Raw genomic sequence first — 19,831 nt, forward strand, 5'->3', positions numbered from 1 at the left:
TGCTACTTGACTAATGTGCTTGTTCCTCAGACCACCAGAATTGTTTTATTCCATCTCAGATTGGTTATTTTTCTTTGGGCAATTTCAATTATTGTAGGGCGGTAAGAAGATTTAAATGTTAAAGCACACAAACAGAAGCAGCTCAATTGTGTATTTAAATTCTATATTTGTTTTAACAGAAGTAATACTTGTTATTCTGCCTCTATTTTAGGGTTTTCATTTTCTGCCTGGAGAATTCAGTCATTTTAATGTCTTTAAAAAAAAACCTATTGTGGAAATGAAGCTAGTCCAAAACATGTCTAACTATCTAGAACAGATGAGGGAAAAGGGTATTGAACTAGGGAGCTCTTTCCAGATGCCTTAGAAATGCTTACTGAGTACATGCCTTTTACCCAAAAAGTAGAGCTGTGTATTATCTTATGTAGAAAATTACCTTACTTGGGGAAAAATAAAAATAAATATGTGGTTATACATAAACTATACCAGTTTTTAGATTTATCCCTTACATTCATTTTTGAAAACTGCCTGCCTAGAGATCAAATCTTTACCACCACATTTCAGTAACATCCTCCTGGTTACTATCCCTGGCTCTAGAGGCTATCTATTCTAAGTAGATATCTATTCCAAAACACATTTACCAAAATCCCCTTGATTTAAGGAGATTAAGACCTTAACAGCCACTTATCATTCTCCTATTTTTAAGACATTTGTTTAAAACCTGTAGTTCTCAACCTACTACTCAACACCATTCATTAAATAAATTAATCAAAATCTCAGATTTGGGGGACCAGTATATTGCTTAGCAGGGGCAAAATAAGGAGCCCCACCTCAGTAAATAAGTCTTTAGTTTTCTGTATCCATACTGACCTGTGCCATTCAACTATTAATCCATTTAATAAATATAGAACTATTCAAAAGCTATCTATTTCTTCTTCAGTGAGGTTTGGTAGTTTACGTATTTACAGAAATTTCTATTTCATCCAAGCTGTTTAAATGTATGTGTATAGAGTTCTTTAACATATTCCCTTTATTATACTTTAAATGTACGTTGGGTCTGTAATGATGCCATCTTTTTTCCTCCTGATATAATTTGTATCTTCTCTCTCTCTTTCTCTCTATGTTTTGGTCAACCTGTACAAAGTTTTACCAATCTTATTGATCTTTTGAAAAAGTCAATTTCTAATTGTACTTATTATTTTTCTTTTTTCAATTTTATGGATCTCTGCTTTCCATTATTTACTTCCTTCTGATAACTTTGGTTTATTTTGCTCTTATTTTCTAGTTCCCTAAAGTAGAATTATATCATTAATTTGAAACCTTTCTCTTTTCCTCATATATGCATTTAATGACATATTCTGCACCCCGCCCCAAGTACTATGGTAGTTTTACTTCACCAATTGTGTTATGCTGTATTTTCATTTTCACTGAGTTCAAAATGTTTTATTTTCCCTGAGAATTGCTCTCTGGCCCATGGATTGTTTCTTGTCAATTTTTATCTAAATTATTATCTAATTTCTAAGAATCAGAGAATTTTCCAGATATCTTTTTATTATTGATTTCTAGATGAGTTCCATTATGGTTAGAGGATATACTTTGCATGATTTCAATACTTTTAAATATGCTAAGTTTTTTTTATGATCCAGTATATGTTCTATCTTGCTAAGCGTTCCCTGTGCACTTGAAAGAATTTGTATATTCTGCTGTTCTTTGGTGGAGTGTTGTTGTTCAATATGGTATTATTTTTTGTCTACCTGTTCTATTACTGAAAGGGGAAACTGAAAGCCTCCAGTTAATGATTGTGGGTTTACTTCTCCTTGCAGTTCTTCTAGTTGTATTTTAACACCAGTTTTGGTTTTATTTTTTATGTGTGGCATACGTATTTAATATTGTATGTCTTCTTAGTGGATTGACCTCTTATTACATAATGCTTCTTTGTAATTTTGCTTGTTCTAAAGTCTACTTTGTTTAGTATTAATAGAAACAATCCAGCTTTCTTTTGATAAGTGTTTGTATGTGACATATTTTTCTTTTTACTTTTAACCTATTCATATCAGGATGTTTCAAGTGAGTTGGTTTCTCTTCACAACATATATTTGAGTCTTAGGTTTTTGTCCAACTTAATTATCACTCCTTTATTGGATTTTCTTAGACCACTTAGAGTTAATATAATTATTGATAACTTATTGTTTTGGTCTGTCATTATTTTGTTTTCTTTTTGTCCTTCTATTTTATATTCTTCCTTTCCCCTTTTGTGAATTTTTTGAAATATTTAGCTATCTATTTATATTCCATCTTATCTACTGTCTTTGTCTTATCTATTTTCTTAGGGGTTGCTCTAGGCATTACTACATACAACTGTCACTTTTTACAGATATTTTTTCCTGAGGTTGATTAAGATGCATCTGGGCATGGTTTCCTTTGAGTTCATCCAGTGAAGGGTTCTCTAAGTTTCCTGAATCTCTGAGTTTTTTGAATTCTCTGAGTTGAGTAGATTAAGCTCAGCATCCATAGATACCAGTGGCTGGAATTTATAATACAAATAACAAATATGGGAGGACTGCCCAAAGAGAGGACTATGGAGATCTATAGGAGACCTCTTTTGAGTATTCTGAAGAGTACTGATTAGGGCATGTGTGTAGGAATCTACTGGATGCTAGCAAATAACCACCCCAAATGGATCAGAGAAAATATTCTTTGGATTTCATACAGGACCAGGAACATGACTCCTTTCCACCAGAATGGAAAACCTCATAATCCATGAAACAATTAGTAGAGTCTCCTAAGTATCTTATTTCAGTAGTGAGAAGTAATTAGCCTTAGGTTAAATGCTGCTCTGATTCTGCCCAAACAAATCTTAAAAGCAAGACACAAAAAGATCAAACTGTTTCTTATTTGCATCCCAGGAAAAAAGATTAATATTTATAGGAAGATAAAAAGTCCAGCACCTAATGAGGTAAAATTCACAAAAACTGGAATCTAATTTAAAAATCAGCAGACATGTGAAGAAGCAGAAAAATATGACCAATAATGAGAGTAAAAATCAACCAACCCAGAATTGACATAGATGTTAGAATTAGCAGAAAAGGAGACACCCAGATGGCTCAGCAGTTGAGTGTCTGCCTTCAGCTCAGGACATAATCTTGGGGTCATGGATCAAGTCCCACATCAGGCTCCTCTCAAGATGCCTGCTTCTCCCTCTGCCTATGTCTCTGCTTCTCTCTCTGTGTGTCTCTCATGAATAAATAAATAAAATCTTTAAAAAAAAAAGAATTAGCAGAGAAGGGCATTAAAATTTATTATAACCACATTAGATATGTTCAAAAATGTAAGTAGAGATATAAGACGGTATTTCTTTTTCTTTTTTTTTAATTTTTTTAAATTTTTATTTATTTATGATAGTCACAGAGAGAGAGAGAGAGAGAGGCAGAGACACAGGCAGAGGGAGAAGCAGGCTCCATGCACCGGGAGCCCGACGTGGGACTCGATCCCGGGTCTCCAGGATCGCGCCCTGGGCCAAAGGCAGGTGCTAAACCGCTGCGCCACCCAGGGATCCCTAAGACAATATTTCTAAAACCCAAATCAAATTTCTAGAGATGAAAACTACAATATCTAAGAGAAAACTACATTGGATGAGATTAACATCAGATTAGACATTATTAGAAATAAAGATTATTGAACTTGAAGACAGAAGCAATAGTAACTATCCAAACTGAAATATGCAGAAAAGAGAATCCAGAAAAGAGCCAGTTAACTGTGGGATAACTTCCAGAAACATAGTATTAGTGTCAATGGAATCTCTAAACTAGAGGAGGAAAAAAAGAAAATATTTGAAATAGTAGGGGGGAAAAAAATCTCCCAAATTGATAAATGCTATGAACTCCCACAACCAACAGGCTCAATCAACACAAACTTGCTCAAAAACTATGATAAAGAGAAAAATCTTAAAATCAGAAAAAAAGATTTGTCAGGTATAGAGAAACTAAAGTAAGGGTGACATCAGATTTCTTATTGGAAGTAAGGCAAACAAGAAGATAGTAGACAGCATTCTAAAAGTGCTAAAATAAAAATTACTATATGAAACATATACATAGTGAAACTATCTTTCAAAATCATAGCAAAATAAACCATTTTCCAGACATATAAAAGCTGAAATAATTCACTGTTAGCCTGAAATAAATGTTAAAGGATGTCCTCCAGGCACAGGTAACTGATTATCAGATTTAAAAAAAAAATTTTTTTTAAAGGAATAGAGAATATCAGATATATAAGATTCATTTTATTTAAATGTCTTCAAAAATAGTTTTTATATATGTTGGATAAGAAAGCAGGATTCAACCCTATGCTGCCATTCAAGACTATACATGTGTATCTACATATGTGTGTGCATGTGCGTGTACATACATATATATAGAATCCTTTTATTTATACCAATATATATAATAGAAGAAATTCGACCATCTTAATATTAGTTATAAAAAATCTGTTGTAATTATGTTAACAGCATAAAAAGTATAATTCAGAGCAAAGGATATCACCAGAGTTAAAGAAGTTTTAATAATGATAAAAGAAATAACTCAAAAAAATCCTAGTCATTTACATATCTAATAATAGAGCTTCAAAATAGTTGAAGAAAAATTAATAGAACTATAAGGAGAAATAGACAAACCCAAACTTATATTCAGAGATATCCATACTCCTTTATCAAAAATGTATAGAATATGTAGATAAAAATTCTAAAAAAGACTTTTAATAAACTGAATCCAACAACATGTTAAAAGGAAAACACAACAAGTTCTGTAGGATTTATTCCAGGCATATAGGGTTGTCTTAACATTAGAAAATCAATCTGATTAATCATATTAACAAACTAAATAAGAAAAAAATATCATGTTAATAGATGGAGAAAAAGCATTTAATAAAATCCAACATTCATTCGGATTTTAAAAAAAAACCTCTTAGCATCTAGGAATAGAAGAAAGCTTTCTCAACCTGGTAAATATCACACATAATGGTAAAAGATTAAATACTTCTCCCTAAGACCAGGAATTAAGACAGAAATGTCTGCTTCTGATCATTATAGTACTGGAGATTCTAAGTACTGTGATTAACGAATAAAAGGGAATAAAAACCATTCCAATTTAAAAAGAAGTAAAATTCTTTATTTGTAGATAACATGGCCATCTATGTAGAAAATTTGAAGTTTCATCAAAATAAATAAAATCTACTAGAACTAGTAAGTGAATTTAGCAAGATTGTAGAATACAAGTTTAATATACAAAAAATTAATTGCATTTCTAAGTAGTAACAATAATCAGAAATTGAAATTTACAAGAAATTACAATAAAAAATATCATCCCAAAATATGACATACTTAGAAATAAATCTAACAAAAAGTATGTAAGACCTGTACACTGAAAACTATAAAACAATAAGAGAAATTAAAGAGAACCAAAATAAATAGGCTATGTTCATGGCTCTGAAGACTCAATATTGTTACGATGTCAGTTCTGGGGCACCTGGGTGGCTCAGTTGGTTAAGCATCTACCTTCAGCTCAGGTCATGACTGAGGGTCCTGGGATCCAGCCCTGCATCATCTGGCTAGGGCTCTCTGCTCAGCGGGGCATCTGCTTCTCCCTCTCCCTCTGCCCCTCTTCCTGTCCATGCTCTCTCTCTCCCTCTCAAATAAATAAAATCTTTTTAAAATAAAGGTGTCAGTTCTTTCCAAATTGATGTATATATCCAATACAATATCAATTAAAATCCCAGTTGGATTTTTTTGGTAGAAATCGACAAGCTAATTCTAAAATTTATATTGAAATACAAAAAAAAAAAAAATCTAAATTAGCTAAAACAAATTTTTAAAGAAAAACAAAGTTAGACAATTAACTTTTTCCTGATTTCAGGCTTATTATAAAACAGAAGTGGGATGCCTGGGTGGCTCAGCAGTTGAGCATCTACCTTCCACTCAGGTCGTCATGTTGGGGTCTGGGATCGAGTCCCGCATCAGTCTCTCCACAGGGAGCCTGCTTCTCCCTCTGCCTATGTCTCTGACTCTCTCTCATGAATCAATAAATAAAATTCTTAAAAAAAGAAAAACAGAAGTAATCAGGACAGTGATTGTCTTGATTGGCATAAAGATAAATAAATCAATAGAAAGAAGGATTCCAAAATTATATGAACATATCAACAAATATTGACAACTGATTTTTGGCCAAGGTACAAAGCCTCTAAAGACAGTTCAATGAAAAAAAATGGATATCCTATGCAAAAAAGATGACTTCAATTTATACTTCATACCATAGATAAAAATTAACTCAAAATAAATCATAGATTTAAATATAAAATCTAAAACTATTAAACTTGTGGAAAAAAATAAAAGACAAGCTACAGCCTAGAAAAATTCTTTGCCCATTTTTTTTAAAATTTTTTTTTAATTTTTATTTATTTATGATAGTCACAGAGAGAGAGAGAGAGGCAGAGACATAGGCAGAGGGAGAGGGAGAAGCAGGCTCCATGCACCGGGAGCCCGACATGGGACTCGATCCCGGGTCTCCAGGATCGCGCCCTGGGCCAAAGGCAGGCGCCAAACCGCTGCGCCACCCAGGGATCCCCTCTTTGCCCATTTTTAATATTGAGTTATTTTCTTATTATTGAGTTTCAAGAATATTATAGATAAAAGTCTTGTACAGATGTATGTTTTGGAAATATTTTCATTCATTTTGTTTTCTTTTTATTCTTTAAACTATCTTTTTTTTCCTCCAAGGTTTTATTTAAATTCCAATTAATTAATGTACAGTTTAATATTAGTTATGGGTGTAGAATTTAGTGATTCATCATTTATATACATCACCTGGTGCTTATCACAAGTGCCCTCTTTAATCCCCATCACCTGTTTAACCCATCCCTGCCCACCCTCCTCTCCAGTAACCATCAGTTTAAACAGTCTTTTTTTTTTAATTTTTAAAAAAATACTTTATTCATGAGAGACACAGAGAGAGAGGCAGAGACATAGAGCAGAGTGAGAAGCAGGCTCCCTGAGAGGAGCTTGATGTGGGATTTGATCCCAGGACCCCGGGATTATGCCCTGAGCTGAGGGAAGATGCTCAACCACTGAACCAGCCAGGTGCCCCCTAAACAGTCTTTTAAAGAGCAGACATTTTTAATTTTAATAAGGTCTATTTTATCAATTTGTTGATTTATGGATCATGCTTTTGGTGTCCTATTCAAGAAATCTTGCCTAACCCAAAGTTATAAACATTTCTTCCTTGCTTTCTTCTAGAAGTTTTATAACTTTAAGTTTTATATTCAGGACTATAATTCACTTTGAGTTATTATATGAAGCAAAGTATAAAAGAAAGTCAAAAATTTTTTAAGTCTGAAAATATAAATCAATAAATGATTTATATCCAGAACCTATAAAAAAATATCCAAAACACAGTAATAAGAAAATTCACAACCCAGTGAAATAAGCAAAAACAACTGATGCTTCACCAAAGAAGATAATATAAATGGTAAATGAGCATATGACAAGATGCTCAATATTCCTAGTTATTATTAAAATGCAAATTAAAATCACAGTGAAATACCACTACTCACCTATTAGTATGTCTAAAATCAAAAAGACTGGTCAAACCAACTACTGGGAAGGATGTGGAGGAAATAGAACTCTCATGGTCTGCCTATCATAGGTCAGATTTTTAAATGGTACAATCATTTTGGAAATGAGTTTGGTAGTGTCTTGAAAAAGCACGTACTTACTACGTGATCCATCCTTCCTCTCCTAGATACTTATCCAAAAGAAATGAATACTTATCCAAAAGAAATGTGTATATCTACACAAAGCTGTAGCTCAAAACAGCCTTTATTAATAGCTCAAAACTGAAAACCACCCAAATGTTTATCAGTAGAGCTAAATGGACAAAAACATTTTGTTTATTCACATGTATTAGTTCTTAGGGCTGCCATAATACAGTGGGTGGCTTAAACAACAGATATTTATTGTTTCACAGTTCTGGAGGCTAGAAAGCCAAAATGTTGGTTGCTTCTGAGAGCTATGAAGGAGATCCATCCTATCTAGGTCTTTTTCCTAGCCTCTGGTTGCCTCAGGAATTTATTGACTTGAAGTTCTCTCTGAGACTTTACATCACCCTTCCTCTGTGCATTTCTCTGTGTACAAATTTTCCCATTTTATAAGAACACCAGTCATATTGGATTAGAGTCCACCCTAATAACCTCATTTTAACTTGATTACCTCTGTGCAAACCCTATTTCCAAATAAGGTCACATTCTCAAATACTGGAGGTCAGGACTTCACCATATCTTTTTGGGGGTGGTAGGGGATACACAATTCAACCTATAACACTATACAGTGGGTTATTATTCTGCAATAAAAAGCAAAAGCATAAATGATTCTGAAAACATTTATGAATGAAGGAAAGCAGACCAAAAAAATGGGACATACTGTATTATTCCATTATATAACATTCTAGAAAATACAAGCTCATCTATAAACTACTTTCTTTATTGAAGGCAGATCAGTGATTGCCTGAAACAAGGGATATATGGAAACTTTTGTTGATGATGAATGTTTGCTATTTTTATTGTGATAATTATGGTCATGCGGGTAAAATGATTTAGAGACAAAACAATCAAATTCAGTCAGTGGAATGATACCACACAAAAAATAATCCAATTATTGACAATGTTGGGTATCATTATCCAGGGCAAAGGAACCAGTAGTTCTCCCCTCTGGTTTCACCATCATGTCAGTTAAGCTTTTTGTACAAGCATACCTCAAGAGATACTGTGAATTTCATTCCAGACCACTGTAATAAAGTGACTATGGCAAGTCAAAAGTTTTTTCTGTTTTCTCAGTGCATGCAAAAATTATGTTTATACTGTACTATATTAAGTGTACAATAGCATTATGTCTAAAAATATACATATCTTAATTAAAAAAATTTATTGCCAAAAAATGCTAATCATTATCTGAGCCTTCAATGAATTGTAATCTTTTTGCTTATGGAGGACCTTGTTTCAGTGTTGATGGTGGCTGTACATGCCTCCATATGCAGTGTAAATGGATATAAATATCAGTTTTGCCAATTATTGGATCCTTAGCTAAGATGTTTTGTATTTCTGGATCTTGGCTTCTTTAACTAAAAGACAGAGATAATCATATCTATTGCAATTCAACTAGATTTGATAATATCTACAGTTATTTCATGTTAACACAATCTAAGAGAGGTTTTTTTGTTTATTTAATGAACTGGCATGGGACTATTTGCCAGCCATTGTTCTGAGCAGTGTTCAAATATTTCATTTAATACTACTAATAATCAACAATATAGGTATTATTTTCCTCATTTTTAAAGCTTGAATAACTTACCCAATGTAACAAGGCATAATATGACAGAGTTAGACTTGACCCAAAGAGCACAGTCTAGCTACAGTCTGTGTTCTTAACCACTACATGTTGCTGCCTTATTTTGGGGATTAAGCATAAACTTTTAACAGGAAAAAAAATCCAAATCACTCACTAAAAATGACAGTCATTGTGTTCAAGCAACAGTTTTCACTATCCAGTATTAGATAATACTTCTATTTAGTTATTTGTAACTGTCTACCAAAGTCTCTAGCACTCAGTAGGCACACACCAATATTGATTAGCTGACCTGTCACATCATCAATTCTCAATTACCCAAACTGAAAAAAAAAAAAAAAGATCCAACAAGTAATAGCAAATCATTTATATATGGCTTATCTAATATGCTAGAGCAAGATGGAGAGGGTTCTTGTCTGCATTTCCCCTTCCTAAATGTACTTTCCTAGCACTTTTACTAAATTGTCTTTCATTCTATGTCAGTACATTTTATTTCTTTCATTAAAAAAAACATATTCTATATTTCTGAAATCATTTTCCTCTCTTAGCCTCTATGAATCTGTAATTCATCCCTTTGTTAGCTCTGGGATGGCAAGTGGGTTTCATCTGGAGTGTCAACCCTGGATAGTTGTGTCTTCCTTGGAATAATGGATGCAAGAGTTCTGAGGCTGGCTCCTGGCATAATCATATGGAGCTGCATCTATAGGGGACTACAGGAGACATGTATACAGGGTCACACTTATTTCTGTCCCTGTGGCCCACCTCCTTACTCAGTACTACATGTCCAGCCGTCAGAGTACAATAACGTATGTTAACTAAATGGAATTTAAATAAGAACTTTTAAAAAAATGATAATGGTGAGGGATGCAAACACCAGTTAGAGAATCCTCCAATAGTAAGAAAGACATCCTCACTTTATTAAATTGAAGTCCAGTAAAGATAGAGCCTACAACAGTGATTTCTGCTTGTTACTCTTAAAAGTCAGCTGGGATTCTACTTCTATTTCCTCAGCTTCAAATGACTGGTTTTCAAATAAGTGATTCAGAAATCAGGGTCATTAGAGATTACTTTAACCTCAAAGTTGAAAAGATGGAGATGATGCAAGTCAAATCAAGGGTGGTAACGGAACCTGAGAACCTTTGGCAACTGAAAGTAAGGATCCTTGTCTTCTATGAGCATTGCTTTATCTATCTATGAAATGTACCTATTTCTCAAGGATGAGTCATTGGAAATAAGATGTTTACAGGATATAGGTAGGAAATATCTGAAAATCATTAGAATTCATTTTCCTAATATTAACTTAGATAAAATCAATTTCAATGAAGCATATGACAACACACACACACAAAAAAAAACAATTTACTTGAAATGCTCTCTGAAGGAGGAAATGGACTCAATTTTCTTCCATCAAGTGGCCCACTTCTTAGTAATCTAAGGAGATGACCTCTGTATGAAGAAAATTAAAAATCCAGAAAAGCTCCGTGGAAGAAAAATTGGATTGGCCCTTTGCTGTATACAGAAAAGGCTCTCAGCCAGAGGGGCATTGATTACCTCAGAACATGGCACTATCCTCAAACTATGTTAACTCTTCCTCTTACTACTTTCCTACCGTACAGAGGCACAGGAAAGCATGTTCATTTTTCCTACCTCAGAGACCTCTGGCAGCCTGGAATGCTCCAGTGGTGCTTGAATTTCTTCTCCCATCATTGGGGCAAATCTCTTCAGAACAAAGATTTCAGGCATATATGTCTGGTGGGCCAGCCTGAGACACACATGAAAACCTATGGCAGAAAAAGAAATTGCCATGTTGTGTAAAAATATTTCTGCCACTTTAATTTTAGAACATTAGAAATAGACTTTTAAAATGGAAAGTAGCCCAGTGGCTTTAAATACTTAGCTATTAGTTTTTCTAATAAATTGTATAAATGAAACTGAACCCTTTAACCCTCAAAAAAAAGAGTGGATAGAACTGTGTCATTTCACAAGGTGACTTTTTTCAAAGCCTTTTTGACTCTCAACTTTAAAAAGGCTGACATTTGATAAGAACTAAAAGCCTCACACTGTTCATTCCTCTTTGAGCATCTCTTGAAGATGGTCTCTGATTGTGGTGTTTTTAGATAGACTCCCATTATAGCAGCTGCCCAGCGATCCATTAAAATGACAAGCCAAGGGCCACATAGTGGGCTGAGTGCATTTAGTGCAACTCTGACAGGAGACATGACAAAACTGTTTCTTCTGGTCAGTTACAGAGATGCCTCCACACCTGGGAGCAGAGGGAGAACTTCTAAGTTAAAGCATAGAATGATCTTTGAAACTCCAGAAACTGGAAACAGAATTGAGGAGCTATGGCCAACTGAATCAAAGTGATTTCAAATTGGTATTAGAAACCAAAGGATGCATAGCTAGTTAGAGGAATTGCTACAATCATGTGCCGATTATTACCTCTTGTCAATGGGTTAAACTATATTTATGAAGTTTTATGCACATCACTCAGTAGAAGATACCATCCATGGTTATCTCTTTAATTACAATTAAGCATAGATTGTTTATACTAATGTAGAATCTGGATGGATGACAGAAAACTATAGGTGACAATGACCTCCCTGGGATTTTTTTTTAGCCAACAACTATTAATACCCATGACCTTACTACTGCAGAGATCAAATTCTATATTGCAAGCTTTGAGAAACATAAATGTGAAAACTTTGCTTTTTGGAGACAGGCCTTTTAAGGGATTCCATTTCTAGGTAAGGTGAGCAACAATGAGCTAGATTAAGAAATAAGTGCTACGTGATTTTTATCTGATTAAAATTTTTTAAATGAAAGTTGTAAACAAGACATGTTTTCTTTTTAAATTTCTATCTTGAAATAATTTTAGATTTACAAAAATTGCAAAAAAGGATGGAATAGAACCCCATGAACCCTTTACCCATCTTTCCCCAATGGTGACGCCTTTTATAACTATAGCACAATATCCAAATCAGTAAATTGACATTGGCACATTATTATTTTTTAAAGATTTTATTTATTCATGATAGACACACACACAGAGAGAGAGAGAGAGAGAGAGAGGCAGAGACACAGGCAGAGGGAGAGGCAGGCTCCATGCAGGGAACCCAACACGGGACTCCATGCCGGGACTCCAGGATCACGCCGTGGGCCAAAGGCAGGCGCTAAACCGCTGAGCCATCCAGGGATCGCCTGGCACATTATTATTAATGAGATTACAGATGTTATTCAGTTTTCACCAGTTTTTGCTCAAACCAGTTATTCTGTCAAACTTCCAAGAAACAGATTATTCCAAATATATATTAAAGGAGTACCACGTGAAATGTCAGTATTTGGTCATTTGAAAATAAATATGATTCCATTATGCTATTGAGAATTTGCAACAATATTATCTCTTTAATTTTGTTTTCTTACTGAGTCTATTTTTATTGTTTTTATTTTCCCACAGAAGTAAACAATATACTGTTTGAAACAGTATACTGCTTGAAAGAAATGTAAGAAGTTTTTAAAATGAAGTTAAATGAATATCTTACAGCTAAGGCAGATAAGATTGTTTTGGGTTTTCTATGTAGACAATCTGATGTGAATAATGACAATTTTATTTTCTCCTCTCTAATCCTTATATTATTCTTTTCCTTGATGTACTGCTTTGTCCAGAACCATCACATAATGTAGAAAGGACATGGTAGTAATGGGTTCTTGATTTTCTAATGGGATGATTCAACAGTTTCACCCATATGAAGTTTGGTGTAGGTTTTGAAAAGATAACCTCAGTCATATTAAAGGAGTTATCTTCTATCTCTTACCATGTCTTTACCAAGAGCTTTTTGTAAAAAAAAAAAAAAAAAAAAATCATGAATAAGTATAGAATTTTCCCAAATTCCCTTTGTGCCCCTATTGAGATGTCTGTACTTTTTTCTTCTGTATCAATATGGTTGACTACATTTAGAGATTTGCTTTAATTTAAATTCAATTAGCCAACATATTACTATTAGCCATCATTACTTTCAGATGTAGTGTTCAATAATTTGTCAGTTGCATATAACACCCAGTGCTCATCACATCACATAACCTTTTTAATGCCCATCACCCAATTACCCCATCCCCCCACTCACATCTCCTCAAGCAACCCTCAGTTTATTTCCTATAGCTAAGAGTCTCTCATGGCTTTTCTCTCTGATGACTTCCCCTTCAATTTTCCTTCCCTTATTCGACATCCTCTGCACTGTTTCTTATATTCTACATATGAGTAAAAACATATAACTGTCTTTCTCTGATTGGCTTATTTCACTCAATATAATAGCCTCCAGTTCCATCCCCATCAATGTAAATGATAAGTATTCGTACTTTCTAATGGCTGAGTAATATTCCATTGTATATATACCACATCTTTATCTATTCATCTGTTAATGGAAATCTCAGCTCTTTCCACAGTTTGGCTATTGTGGAAATTGCTCCTTTGGACATTGGGATGTAGGTATGCCTTCAGATCACTACATTTGTATTTTGGGATAAATACTTAGTAGTATTTATTGACCCAATTGCTGGGTCATAGGTTAGTTCTATTTTTAAATTCTTGAGGAACCTCCATACCATCTTCCAGAGTGGCTATACCAGCTTGCATTCCCATCAAAAATATGAGACAGTTCCTGTCTTTCTGCATCCTCGCCAATATTTGTTGTTTCCTGTCTTGTTCATTTTAGCCATTCTGACTGGTATAAGGTGACATCTCATTGTGGTTTTGATTTATATTTCCCTGATGCCAAGGGATGCGGAGCATTTTTTCATGTGTCTGTTGGCTATTTGTATGTCTTCTTTGGAGAAATGTCTTCTGCCCATATCTTAACCTCAAACAAATAGGATTTATTCCTGGGCTGCAAGAGTGGTTCAACATTTACAAATCAATCAGCATGATATATCACATTAGTAAAAGAAAGGACACAAACCGTATTATCCTCCCAATTGATGCAGACAAAAGTATTTGACAAAATACAGCATCCTGTGATTATAACTCTCCATAGTGCAGGGATAGAGGGAACATAAAAGTTCTATCTATCCCAGTATCATAAAAGCCATCTATGAAAAACCCACAGTGAGTGTCTTTCTCAATGGGGAAAAACTGAGAGCTTTTCCCCTAAGATCAGGAACACCACAGGGATATCCACTCTCACCACTGTTGTTCATCATAGTACTAGAAGTCCTAGCCTCAGCAAACAGACAACAAAAATAAAAGGCATTCAAATTGGCAAAGAAGTCAAACTCTCACTCTTTGCAGATGACATGCTACTTCATGTGGAAAACCAAAAGACTCCACTCCGAAATTGCTAGAACTCATACAGCAATTCAGCAATGTGGCAGGATATAAAATCAATGCACAGAAATCAATTGCATTTCTATACACTAACGAGACAAAAGAAAGTGAAATTAAGGAATTGTTCCCATTTACAACTGCAACCAAAAACCATAAGATATGTAAGAATAAACCTAATCAAAGAGGTAAAGGATCTGTACTCGAAAAACTACAGAACACTTATGGAAGAAATTGAGGAAGAGAGGTGTAATCATGGATTGGAAGAATAAACGTTGTTAAAATGGCTATGCTACCCAGAGCAATTTATACATTCAATGCAATACCTATCAAAATGCCATGGACATTTTTCACAGAGCTGGAACAAATAATTCTAAAATTTGTATGGAACCAGAGAAGACTGCAAATAGCCAAAGGAATTTTGAAAACCATAGCCGAAGGCATCACAATGCCTGATTTCAAGCTATATTACATAGCTGTGATCATCAAGACAGTATGGTACTGGCACAAAAACCAACACATAGATCAGGAACAGAATAGAGAACCCAGAAATGGGCCACTCATGTGTCAACTCTGTGGTCAACTAATATTCAACAAAGCAGGAAAGAGAAAGGGCAGTCTCTTCAATAAATGGTGCTGGGAAAATTGGACAGCCACATGCAAAAAAATGAGACTGGACCATTTTCTTACACCATACACAAATATAAATCAAAAGGGATAAAAGACCTAAGTGTGAGGCAGGAATCTATCAAAAGCCTAGAGGAGAACACAGGCATTTAGAGATTTTTCTAATAGTCACCACTCCTGCATCTCTAGGATTTGCCCAACTTGGTCAGAGTATAATTTCTGTCCTTTATATTATTGAATTTAGTATACTTTTACCATGCCTAGGACTTTTTATGTAACTAAATGAGTGATATATATAGATAAAGATAATACTATTTTCTTTTATTATATGATCCTTGTCTGAATTTGGTGCCACACTTGGCTAACCTCAAAGATGAGTCAGAATATATCCTCTTTTTATTCTCTAGAAAATTTTATGCCAAATGAAGTTGCTGTACTTATAATAGAATTCTGAAATTTGGAGGAAAATAAGTTTTAACTAACACATATATACCATTAACATTAATAATTTTTTACAATGGCATATTAAACAATATATTCAACTTAAAATTTGGTGGTTTTAGCTAACATAAATTGTTCTAGTCTTCCAATTTACTAGTTCTTGATTGGGGAAGATTTTGTTTTTTAAAGCTTCAATTGATGAATGTAGTGGTGGTCTGCTGGAGAAAGTTTCATTGAGTATGACAAATAAAATTTGATGATATTAATAGTTGTCTTACCTGGGTTTAATAAACCACAACATAGCCACCAGATTTATGAGCTTATCTTGCTAGTATTTGGTGAAACATGGATTCTAATCTTGACAAATTGAGTTCAGAAAACTTAAAAATCTTGAATTCCACACTGAAAAAGATATAAATCTGTATGATGTCTGATTTTCTGGGAAGTATTCAGTGAATATAAAGTAAGCAATGAAAGATGGCTGTCCATCAGTAGCTGCTGTCAAATTCTGGTCTCTCCTAATCAAATACATTAATCATAGTTTATGTGTCTTGGGAAGCAGTCCTTATTCTTATGGAGGAATGTTAGAAATAAGTACCTTTTGAAACTCACATCTTGAGGCAAAGATATGCTTGACATCCTCTACACTGAAAAAATTAGTAATATATATAAATAAAATACACACACAAAGACATAAGCCATAAGGGGCACTATCATAACCACTCACTTGCATACACTCTCAACCCCTCAATTTCTGCCTGGCATCACCATACTCTTTTGGCAAAATCACAATCCTAGCCAAAACCCACTGTCTGCATATTTCATATATATCTGTACAGCTAATATGACTAGAGGAAAACACACAATCACAGTGATTGATTGGTCAAATTTATAATTTTAAGTCAATTGGACCCTTGCTTTACGATGTCAATCATTTATACTTCCCTATTTCATTCACTCTCCTGTTCTTCTAAAAAAAGTGCAGTCAATTCTTGTTATTCACTACAGTTACATCCTTTGAAGTCACCAGCAACAGTGAACTAATGCATACTGAACCAGTGCTCCTAGCAGAAATACAGAGTCAGGTTCCCGTAAGCTTTTGGCTACATTTTCATCAACTGGTAGCATATAACACTTTTTTTGTCAGTTTTCGTTTAAAAACATCTTATTTAATATATATTATTGATTAATTAGCATTGAGCTTACAGATTATGGCTTTATAACTCATGCCTGAATAAAGCTTATCTAGTACACGTATTTTCTCCATGAGGCATGCCACAGCCTCCTTGCTCTTAGGAACACTAGACAGCATTTCAGCACTATGCCTGGAAGGAAGCATTGTAAACAGCAAAATCACCAATAAAAAGCACAAAATGCTAAAAATCTGGCTCTAAGTAGACCGTGAAAAAGACACTTTCTTATAGTATGAGAGCTGAAACAAAAAGGCAGAATGTCATCTCGTTCAGTCTCAGCTAAGAGTGTACATCTTGGGTGACAACAATTTTTCACAGTTCTAAGTGTGCATGTATCTGCAATTGAAAACACTGAGAGTACAGACCTGGGGGTGCCAAGTTAATTGTAACAAATGGGTGAATTTGCAAATATTAAATCCACAAATAATGAGAATCAACTATAGTTTACCATCTTTTCCTTTTAAACTTTCATCTTCTCTACTGCCTTCACTCTAACTCATGACCTTGTTTTTTACTTCTCTAAGAAATTTGAAGCAATCAGAGTTTCTCTCCCATCACCACACTGTCAACCTTCTAGCATCTTCCCCCACATACTGTACCTTCCTGCTTTCTACCAAAGATAAGTTCTCCTTGTTTCTATTTAAAATCACCCCCACTCCATTTGGGCACTAAGATCCCATACTCTACTTCCTCAAGGACATTGTTTTGACTATGCTGCCCTTACTACCAAACATCAGTTTTTCTCTCTTCTAGGTCATTTCTATCAGTACAGAAATATTGTTCTCTCTTCTTTCTTGATAACTTTTCTGGAAGTTATTTTGCAGTGTTATGAAAAACTTTTTAAATAATCATACAGGTTTAGAAAAGATTCCTCTCCATCCTTAATACTAATGAAATCATCAGAAATAAGTAGTTTCTATGAGGTTATTAATTGCAGCAGTATTAATTTTTATTTATTTATTTTTTATTTATTTGTGATAGTCACAGAGAGAGAGAGAGAGAATGAGGCAGAGACACAGGCAGAGGGAGAAGCAGGCTCCATGCACCGGGAGCCCGACGTGGGATTCGATCCCGGGTCTCCAGGATCACACCCTGGGCCAAAGGCAGGCGCCAAACCGCTGCGCCACCCAGGGATCCCTTGCAGCAGTATTAATAAAAGCAAACAATTAAATCTTAGGCAACAAGGGTGGAACTAGAGGGTATTATGCTAAGTGAAATAAGTCAGACAGAAACAAATACCATATTTCACTTATATGTAAAATCTAAAAACCAAAACCATTGAAACAATTGTAAAAAAGCAGATAGACCCATAAATACAGAGAACAAACTAGTGGTTGCCTGAGGGGAGAATAGAAAAAATGAGTGAAGGGAAGTGGGAGACACATGCTGGCAGTTATGAAATGAGTAAGTCATAGGAGCAAAAGGTACAGTGCAAGGATTGTAGTCAATGGTATTGTAATCATGGTGATAGATGGGAACTCCAGTTGTGGTGAGCACAGCATAACATACAAACTTATGTAATCACTATGTTGTACCTGAAACTACTATAAGATGTGTGTCAACTATACTTAGACAAAATCAAAGAATTGAAAGCAATCTAAATAAAGATTAAGAGGGCTGGTTAAATATATACAGTAAAATACTATGCAGACATTATAAGCTACAGATTGATATTAAATAATGTAGACTATTGATTTCTATAAATTAAGTTAGAAACACAATTTACTGAGACATAAAATATTGTCCTACCTTTATAAAAAAAAGAAAAAAGAAATTTATTTTGCCTATTGCACTCTGAAAAATAGTTGGAAAGATATATGCCAACATTTTACTCCTGATTTGCGTAACAATAAGCCTAGGGTCTTAGCCACTCCACTAAACTGTCAGGTGTGCCTGTTCTCAACTAGACTGGGATGGAAGCCCGTGGAAGGTACTCTAAATCTTGACCCAGAAAGCTACACTGAAATTATATGTGTTTTTGCTAACTTATTTCTAGAATATATTTTTTAAAAGCCAACTAGTTGGAGTTGCAGTGTCTTCTTTGTCTTATATCAATACACCCTATTTAATTGTAAAACTGGGAATATAACCAAGGTACTTCTTAACTCTAACAAAATGTCTGCCAAAGTGGTGAGCTGGAATTATCCTCCCTTAGGCAAAGGCAGAGACCACAAAATCCAATACCCCTGGTAGAATAAGAACAAACAGCTCTTACAATAACAAAACTAACCAACAAGTGTCTCAAAACTGTGTTTGAAAAAAACAACTCCAATGTCAAAGAGCAAGCAGAGCCTTTTCTACAGTAGGTAGGAGGTATGTTTACAGTGGGTTGACTAGTTCATAGCCAGACTTCCATCTTGACAGCTGTTCTGATTCTCACAAATTGTCACCATGGCTACTCCTCAGCTAATCCTCACCAGATGTTTTGAGAGATTGAGAACATTTTCCAAAACCTAGCCCAGTTCCTCAAAATAATTAAGAGCTATAATCAGATTCTAAAACTCACCTTCATATACTATTAAACAGTGAGTTACATAGGAGAAAATAAGAAGAAGCAATAGAATTTAAACTTAATACTATTTCAGTTGTTGAAGGACTTAAGTAAACTTACATTTTTTGTTTTCACAACAATCTCATGGAACATGAAGAGACAGTACAATTACTCTGTTTTATAGATGCAGAAAGCAGGGCTCAATGGGCTCAATTTCTGCAGAAAGCAGAAAGCAGGGCTCAAGCAGAGCTTAAGTGCTCTGTTCAGTCACATGCCCAATAAGACCCAGGTGGTGGGGGAACAAAAGCCCAGATCTGCTGCTCCTGGTTTACTGTTCCTGGTTTCATGCCTTCCTGATCAATGTCTTTTCAGACCTTGGT

At 34.6% G+C, this 19,831-nt stretch overlaps 2 protein-coding genes across 5 annotated transcripts in view; both read right to left on the bottom strand.

Moving 5' to 3' along the window:
- Positions 1-19,831, bottom strand: part of B3GLCT (beta 3-glucosyltransferase) — a 238,226-nt gene that overhangs the window by 17,303 nt on the left and 201,092 nt on the right. The window contains exon 18 of the mRNA XM_077868187.1: positions 11,030-11,163. The gene's annotated coding sequence lies outside the window, so the exon portion shown is untranslated. The remainder of the gene's footprint in view (positions 1-11,029; positions 11,164-19,831) is intronic.
- LOC144295731 (ankyrin repeat domain-containing protein 26-like) overlaps positions 1-19,831 on the bottom strand; it is a 76,715-nt gene that overhangs the window by 17,303 nt on the left and 39,581 nt on the right. For all 4 annotated transcript variants that reach the window (XR_013362814.1, XR_013362817.1, XR_013362816.1 and 1 more), the window contains exon 2: positions 11,030-11,163. The gene's annotated coding sequence lies outside the window, so the exon portion shown is untranslated. The remainder of the gene's footprint in view (positions 1-11,029; positions 11,164-19,831) is intronic.

The sequence above is a fragment of the Canis aureus genome, chromosome 24 (assembly GCF_053574225.1).
Source record: "Canis aureus isolate CA01 chromosome 24, VMU_Caureus_v.1.0, whole genome shotgun sequence".
Classification (NCBI taxonomy): Eukaryota; Metazoa; Chordata; class Mammalia; order Carnivora; family Canidae; genus Canis; species Canis aureus.